Genomic DNA, 9,202 nt, shown 5'->3' on the forward strand with positions numbered 1-9,202 from the left:
TAGTACGGTGGTGGTGGTAGTAGAGGTGATGATATTGGTCTTAATAGTATGGTGGTAGTGGTGGTGGTGGTCGTTTTAATAGCACAGTGGTGGTGGTGATAGTCTTAATAGTTCGATGGTAGTGGTGGTGGTGATGGTGGTGGTGGCAGTGGCGGTAGTGGTGGTGGTGGTTAGGGTAATGGAGTTATTTGGAAAATAAGATAATGAAAATGGAAGAAGAGATAAATGAGACTAGGGGTATATGGACGGGGGTGTTTGAGTCATTTTTTAAGTTATAAGACTTATAGAATTGAAGTAGATCTAATTTTGGTACTTATAGAATTGAAGCCTCTTTTAAGACATTTCTAGTAAAATGCCTCTTATAAGAGGCAAAAAACAAACAAAAAAAATGTCCAAAATCACTGGGCCACATCTTATAAGAGGTTATAATACCTCAAGGTCTTATAAGAGGCAAAAACAAATGGCCCTTTAGCTTCACCAAAAAGAAAGAAAGAAATTAGATCCCTGTTCTGCTCCATGTAATAAACATAAATAACAATAAAAAAGACATAAAAAAAGAAGTCAAATAGTTGATTTTGAACTAATAAAGAAAGATGGGCATGGCCCAGATGTTTGTTTGTGCGTGCTCAATCAAGTGTTGTACATTCATTATTTTTTATTTATTTTTGCTAAGTACGATTGAAGTATAATAATGTCAGAAATAATTTTTTTTATATATATTTATGTCAAAGATACAAATTTGCAATGCCCAACCATCTTTGCATCGAGTTTTTTGCTTGCACATCAGTCTACTTGCATTACAACATTGTTAGTCTTCTTTGCGCGCATTTGCATTTGCAGTTCCAGAGCTGCATATTTGTTCTGCTTAATGTAAAAAAACGAAAAGAAAAGAAATGAGTCTTTAAATTCCTATTCGAGTTAAAAGGTGTACTTAAAATGCAAAAATCAGGATAAACAATGGTGAGCATCTGTTGCTACAAAACCATTCAAAACACTTGCTTCTTACAATAAGACCATCCCAACATTTACTTTCAAACTCGATACCAAAAACATCTTTTAAATTAATTGAACAGAGAAGTTTGCGGATTCTCATTATTATTGCTATTACCAATGATGCTTATTGTGCTTCATAATATGGGTGACTAGCTCCTGCCACCTAACTGATTACCAAAGACATCAATGACATCTTCATCTTCCATTTCATGCTGTAAACCAAAATAAATTTAAAGATCGATTAGGGCATCTGCATGCAGTTCATAATCATTAAAGAAAGCGTGAGTCAATAGAAAGGAGATAGAAAGAGAAATCTATATATCATCAGGAGTCTGGTGTCCCCGGATACGTTTCTCATTAAACAAGAATCAGATTGACTTCATTTCCACTGACCATGAACTACAGTATGCATCCAGGAGCTTTTCAGCGGCACAGTTTTCTTGATAAAAAAGAACACTCGACTTTCATCCTATAAACCATAACCACAATATCCATTCAGGCAGAATTCAAGACTTCCAGTTATACAATGATGTAACATTCACTAATGGCAGTAGAAAGTTTGAATAGAAGATGAAGAAAGGATAAAAAAAAAAATGTACCTGATGATTCCACAAGGCCACCTGGATTTGACCAGTGATATTGGGCTTCTTCTCGTCTTCTCTGACATTGTTTTGCTTCTCTTCTCTTTGGCTTTTCTGTCTCCCAACTGCATTTATAGATGAGAAGTACTCAAGGGATAATAAGTTTAATAACTCATGTTTCAAGCTATTGTCTTGGGAAAAGGATGGTGCATTTAAGAAAATTTTAAACTTCCAAGAATATAGGTTATTTTGGATTGTGGACAATGGACTGGGAATGAACGGATCGGAAGGATTTTACAATTCTAGAGATACATAAACAAATTGATGATCTAGTGCACTGTCGCACCCAATTACGCGACTAGTATTAGAGCTCTATGTTTTATCAGTTGCACCAACATCTTAGGTTGCCTACGTACCCGTTTTGGGATCAAGCCGCCGTAGTTCACGATTTTCTCCTCCCCCTCCTCCCTCTCTTATCAGCTGCCTCCCTTCCCCCCCTCCCTCCTTTTTCTCCCTATCCTCTCTTTAGGTTTACCTCATGGGCTATAGTATGGTCTTGGGCCTAGCGCTTGGCCCGGCCAATACCTATATGATCCATCTATCAATATGGCTAATACATTTGCCCCCTCTCGGGTTCGGCGGCGATGACGACGGCGGACCCGAGAAGTCCTTGAACTTCCTTGATTCTCTCTTTGAACTCTAGATATCCGTAGTATCCTAAGATTGTATGCAGTCTTCTTCTCCTCAGGACGTTTCATATACATGTACTCTGCTACTGGACCGTATGTCTGTGAAGTACTCAATCCCTACTCTCTTTGTCCGTGAACTCTTGAACTTTGTGCTCTCATCTTTCTTGACCCTGTGACTTTATTGGCCGCGAATTGTATTATAATCCTCCACTCATCTCGCTCTTCCTTCATCACTACTTACCCGAGTTCTCCAACCTCAGCCAATAAACTATGTGTATATCAGATCTCCGTAGGTTTCCGTTATATGTATGTGCACTACACCCTTCTAACCTCTTTCCTTGATTACACATTCTCTACTTCTGCGGTGTTTTCCTTGCTAACCGTCCTTGGTCGCGTGACCCGAAATCCTCATTCTCTCTCTGCTATTAACTCTCCTTCATAGAATTCACTACCATTTCGCGAAGGGTCTCTTTCCCTTGGCACTCACTCTTCACAATCAATCATCATGTCCACGAAGTATCTCAATCCATCGGCTCTCATTCATAGAACTCATTAGCGTATCCACGAAGGGTCTCATCCCCTTCACTCTCACTCTTCAAACTCAACATCTTGTCCGTGAATGGTCTCATCCCCTCCGTTTCTCTTTCGTAGAACTCATTATTGTATCCGCGAAGGATAAAAAAATCCTCCGTCTGCCAACTGTCTGTATCTCGAATTCCACGACCTTCCTTGTCTGCAACATCCTCAGTCTATCAACTGTCTGTATCTCAAATTCCATGACCTCTACTCTTATTCAACTTGTCCTTGGTGTTTTGCATCACATATCTAACTTCAACGGACTCAATGCGCCTTCTACATAGTTAATTTGCCACCATATTATTATCGACTGTGCTCATCTCTTTCGTGATTTGGAATATACTTTATATGGATTCCCCTTTTACTTTTGTGGACGAATCTTGATCGACGTATCCTTATTTGTCTAAATCTTTTTGCTCACATATCCGCGAATGGTTTCTTCCCCTCGCTCTCACTCTTCTCCTCATGCCCGCGAAATGTCTTAACCCAGCTATCAACTCTCCTTTACAAAACTCACTGCCATGTCCGCGGAGTGTCTCACCTCAGCCACCATCTCTCTTTCATAGAACTCACTACCATATCCGTGGAGTGTCTCGTCCCCTTCGTTTCTCTTTCGTAGAACTCAGCATTGTATCCGCAAAAGGTCTCATCCCCTCCGCTCTCATTCGGAAAGCGTGAAGCATATCCAGGGACAGCTCTGCTTGCCCCCATGTCCGCGGAGTGTCTAACCTTATCCACCATCTCTCTTTCATAGAACTCACTACCATGTCCGTGGAGTGTCTCGTCCCCTTCGTTTCTCTTTTGTAGAACTCAACATTGTATCCGCGAAGGGTCTTATCCCCTCCGCTCTCATTCGGAAAGCGCAAAGCATATCCAGGGACAGCTCAGCTTGCCCCCATGTCCATGGAGTGTCTAACCTCAGCCACCATCTCTCTTTCATAGAACTCACTACCATGTCCGCGGAGTGTCTCGTCCCATTCGTTTCTCTTTTGTAGAACTCAGCATTGTATCCAGGAAGGGTCTCATCCCCTTGACACGCGCTCCTTTTTTGTGTGTGTAGATGAGATATGGATGATGTAGATAGATGATGGTCGTTGAACAAAATAGAAGCGTATCAAAACCTAATTATCCCTTAATAAGTAAAGGATGAGTAGGGCATCGTTCCACTTTTAAGTGTATGTTATGTGAAGGACAGGACTGAAAAGGGGGTTTGAGGGATTAAAAACTATGATTGTAGAAATTTTAGATTCTAATACTAAACTAAACTAAACTAACTAAACTATTGAGAATTTATAGGAGAGGGAATTCAAGAGATTAGAATCCACCGATAGCTTTGAACTGTGACCTTTTGCTTCATGGTTGTTCTCACAAGTAGATTACAATTAGGTAATTGAGCGAGTGCTGATGCTCTCTTGGACGAAACATCATTAACAAATAACTCTACTTAAGGTTGTTCTTATGTTTATGCTATTAATATTTTCTTTCCTTTTATGTGAGCTTGGGCAACTATTCAATGAATCACCATCTAAGGCAAACACAAGGAATACTTCCCTTACTCTAAAACACTACACAATTAGAAGAAAAGTAGAGAATAAGAGTATAATATTCAATTACAATAAATAAAACCCTATTCTAGCATTATATTCAATTGCAATAAATAAAAGCATGTCACTAGCAAATATTCAATTGCAATAAATAAAACCCTAAACTAGCATGATATTTGATTGTAATAGATAAAAATCTTAATCTATACTTCCATCTTCTGGTCTGGGCAATGGAACTAATATCTAAAAACATAAAGAACTAACCTGATTGAAGAATACCATGAACCATAAAAATCATCAAACCCTAAGCATCAGCTTCATCTCCTCCCTTGAAGGAGAAGATTAGCCTTCCATAAAGAAGGAAGAACACGAAGAACGAGAAGAAGAAGAGTCGAAGAATATAAGACTAGAAAGACTGACTTATTAAGACTCGGCTAGTTAAAACCGAATATTTTATTATTAATCTCTCTCTACCTCAAGTTTTGGAGATAAGAGTATAAGTGAATTGGCAAATTACATGAGGCACTTAGGTCCTCTATTTATAGGGGTTACAATGAGTTCTAGAAGCATTCCAAACCGCCATTTGTTTCCTAATACAAATCAACTTCTTTCAGAGTCCAACTTCGTCTCCAAAACTGAGAAGGAATTGAATTGGCTACAATTAATCGTTTCATGCGCGGGCGCGACGATCCTTACGGCTCGACGCCTTAAGAGTCGCTCTCGGGCGCGACGATAGTCGCGCCTCATACGCGAGACTCTATTTTTCCTCTTTTGTTCCATCATTCTTTCTTCTTTTGCAGGTTTAGGTCCAAGCAACAAATCCTTTGGCCTTGGGCTTCCAAATAGGCTTTAAAATAGGTCCAAGTCGCATCTTTAATAGCTTCAATTCCTTGGCATTCTCCATGATTGTCCACAGGCTTCCCATGTGATCTTTAATGCTCCGAATTGCTCCGTTTTACCCATTTTTCTCTAATATTCCACAAAACTCTCTTTTTCACCTATAGAATCATAAAACATAACTTACAAACACTATTAGTCTACTAAGATGGCTAAACAAGAGGCATAATCGAGGGTTAAATTGCACTTTTTGAGCACTTATCACAACTCCCAACTAGCATTTTGCTAGTCTCTAAACAAATAAGATAAAAAAAAAATAGATAAGTGATCAAAATCACATCCTAATAACAAAAATAAAATCCTAACTCACTTTCACAAGCATCGAGATTGCATTTACCATATACAACAAGGCTTTAAACCTTTAAGTTCTCCAAAAATGACGAGTTATAGTCTCGTAAGAGTTTTCAGGTGATGTACCCACAAAATCAATCAATAACATGTTCAAGAATGATAGTATTTTTCAGAGAGAGAAATTTCTTACCCACTTAATGCTTACTTTAACAGATGGTCTCCATTGCTAACTATATTGCTGCAAAGACTCATAGATTATGATGGGAGATAGTAAAAATTAACAAAATTCTCAATCAAAGCTTATGTGTGTACTTAGTCAATCTCCTATACTCTCCTATCCAAGAAACAGAATCCCTAATTTACCTTTAGACAGATAATTTTGACTTTCAATCCTTACCGGTCATACTCTCAGAAAAGAATATCTCAGAAGATGGTGTATTATTTTACCTCATGTATGTTGGGAAAAGAATAATGAATACAAACATCCCACATATTACCTTGAAAAACGGACTTTTGAATGAAAGTAGTCTCATGGAAAGAATGTCAATCACATATGAAGTATCGGGTCCTTCACTTTAGCATCCTCTCACCTATTCTAGACTTCGTACCATACTGTAGTGATAAGTCAAAGGTTGTAACTTGGCTTGGGTATTGGTTTATAAAGGAAAGGTAAAAAGGATTCAAAGATTGTTTCTGAAACACTAAAGGTTTTACTTCATTCTTTGGAAGATTTCTTCAAATTCTGTATTGCAGAGAAAATTCTTCCTTTGTCTTAGCTTTTCCATCCATTCTGTTCAACTTTTTTTTTTAAGCTCAGTGGTATATCCTTGATTAGTACTGGATATGTTTGTTTTTCACTAGCTTCTTTCACTTAGAACTGAATGATGGTCTTCATTGTATCTCTCTGATATTTCCTTGTAATATTCCTTTTGTGCTCTTTCTTCCTCCTTATGCCCCTCGTATTCTCAAAAACATATGGGTATGGCTGATAAAATTTTTGGCTAAACTCATTGTCTAGAGTTGGGTAAAGGGTAAAGTGTTTTATGAAAGAAAATGGCTTATTGTAAGGCTCAAAAGGGTTTAACATGATGGTCCTACTAGGTGGGATAAAGGCTGAATAGGTTCACTACTTGACTTATCAGTATGATAATATGTTTCAAATAGACTACAAGACCTAATGGCTATCTCTCCAGTTGATGTCACTTCGTGATTAACCAAATCAACGAATAATGAGACTATATTACAACGACATAAAGAACTGAAAAATGTTGAGTCACTAAGACTCGGATTTTTCGTAAGAACTCTCCAAAGAATGGGTATAAAGCTCAAGTCTTACGGGATAAGTAAAAAAAAATCTGCTTCCAGTTTACTAGGGATTAAATCTCTCTTCTAACAAACGTGCACAAAACTGACCAAGTACTATGGTGGTGCCTTGATAAAGAATTCTAGCAGGCCTGTTCACTAGATTTTCATTTCTAGTGCAGGCTTGTATTTTATTTTTTTTCTCTATTCTGCTACCTTTGATATCATGTAAGCCTTATTCTTTATAATTAATCAATTACCTTTAACAAAAAAAAAAAAAAAAAAAAAAATTCTAGCAACAAGAACTATGTCTGAGCATAATAAATAGTCTAAGCTGTAATGAAATCAACAATATCAATTATTCATTAAACTCAACACTAAGTAGTATAGAATATATATCCTAGACTCATAATTAAAATTCATTTTTCTCATGCTACTGATATAGAAAAAACAAAAATATTTTTATTTTTGAAAACTAATTTTTGAAATTCATTTCTCAAGTACACCCTCCCCCAACTTAACATATGCATTGTCCTCAATGCATAGAAATTAAGTAAATGAAATGAATGAGAAAAAGGGAAGATGTTACCATTGATGCCAAATATCAAAATTAATTCCAAAATTAAGAATATTTCCTTTTACCAAGATTTATTTTTATTTTTATTTATTTATTTATTTTTAGTTAGGTCTTTTTAAGTCAGATCCTTAAGACTATATATCATGCATTATCAATTTGGAGTGAAGAGATCAGATTTTCTTACCCAAATCTGACGAATGTTTGGAGGACGAGGAGATCTCACCTTGTGGGTTGTCAAAAATACTCCTTGATATGCTGGAAAGATTGTTGGTGAAGTTGCTTCTCTACCTTAAACTATTTCAGGTCTGATGATTATGTGATAGGCCTTGTGGTTCCTCTGTGTTGAAGATTGACAAAAATCTTTCTTTCTAACAGGACAATAGTATTTGATGTGTCCTTTACCACCACAGTAATGATAATAGATATCTGCCTGACTATGCTCAAGGTGGGTGGTAGACTGGTTCACATATTTCTCTCGTTTAGACAATGATGGTGTAGAAGAGGCTTCAACAGTGCAATGCTTCTTATCAATATGGTCCACTTTCTACTTCAGAAGACTCATTTCAGTTTCTAGATTCTGTTGTTTTTCCAAAACTTCTTTAAGCTAATTCTCTAGTAACTGATTTTTCTGGGCAGAAGTCTGTTGTTCATCCTGAAATGTATAGTTCATCTTCTCAAGGTATGATACTATCTATGCTAATTTTCCATTATGCTCAATTAAATCTTGCATTTTTTGCAGAGATTCCAAGAACATGACTAGCAAAGCCTCTGTGGTGGGGTTCTCAGGTTCATCATAGTTTTCTGTAGATTGAGCAATTTCAATTGTATCTTCGATGGGACGAATTCTTGTATCATGCTATCAAGGAAGTACTCTTTTCCACCTTCGGTGTCATCACAATCCTTATGCAACAGGTGAAAGATATTTATGTCCATGGACATCTTACCAAAGTTGATCTTCATTTCACCGTTGTGACAATTTATAAAGGCTTTTGCGATAGCGAGGAAAAGTCGGCCTAGAATAATTGGAATTTTATCAAAGGCCTCCTTGGTGTCTATCACAATGAAATCCACTGGATGGTAGAAATTGGCTACTTGAACAAGAACATCCTCAACTATGCCTCTGAGAATCTTGGTAGAATGGTCAGCTAACTTCAATTTGACTTTTGTAGGCTTTAGGTTCTCCAGGCCCAACGCTTGGTACACATGATATGGCAAGAGATTAACACTAGCACCAAGGTCTAAAAGAGCATTACCCGTGAATTTTTCTCCTATCTTGCATGATATTGTAGGACTTCCTGGATCTTTGAGCTTGACTGGAGCTTGCTGATGGATAATAGATGTTGTTTGTCTAGCTAGAAACGCTCGCTTTGGAACATGAGTATTTCTCTTTATGTTGCATGCATCCTTCAAGAATTTGGCATATGATGGCAACTGCTTGATCGCTTTGAAAAAGGGGATATTGATGTTATCTTTCTCAAATGCCTCCTTCATCTCTAAAAATTGCTTGTCCTTTTGCTTTGAGCAAAAACATAGGAAAAGGTACCTTTGGTACAAACACATCAGCATGTGTCTGCTCTTCTTTCTCTTTGGCATTCTTGCATATCTTGTCTTGGTTATCTTGACAAATGGGAGTTGAAAGGATTTCTCCCACTTCCTTTCGAACTTCATTTGAAATCTTGACCGATTACTCTGTAGCAATGTCATCATGAGAAGGTGAGTCAACCTTGTTGTCTATCTTCAATCCTGATCTGA

Source organism: Coptis chinensis, chromosome 2 (assembly GCF_015680905.1).
Source record: "Coptis chinensis isolate HL-2020 chromosome 2, ASM1568090v1, whole genome shotgun sequence".
Taxonomy (NCBI): Eukaryota; Viridiplantae; Streptophyta; class Magnoliopsida; order Ranunculales; family Ranunculaceae; genus Coptis; species Coptis chinensis.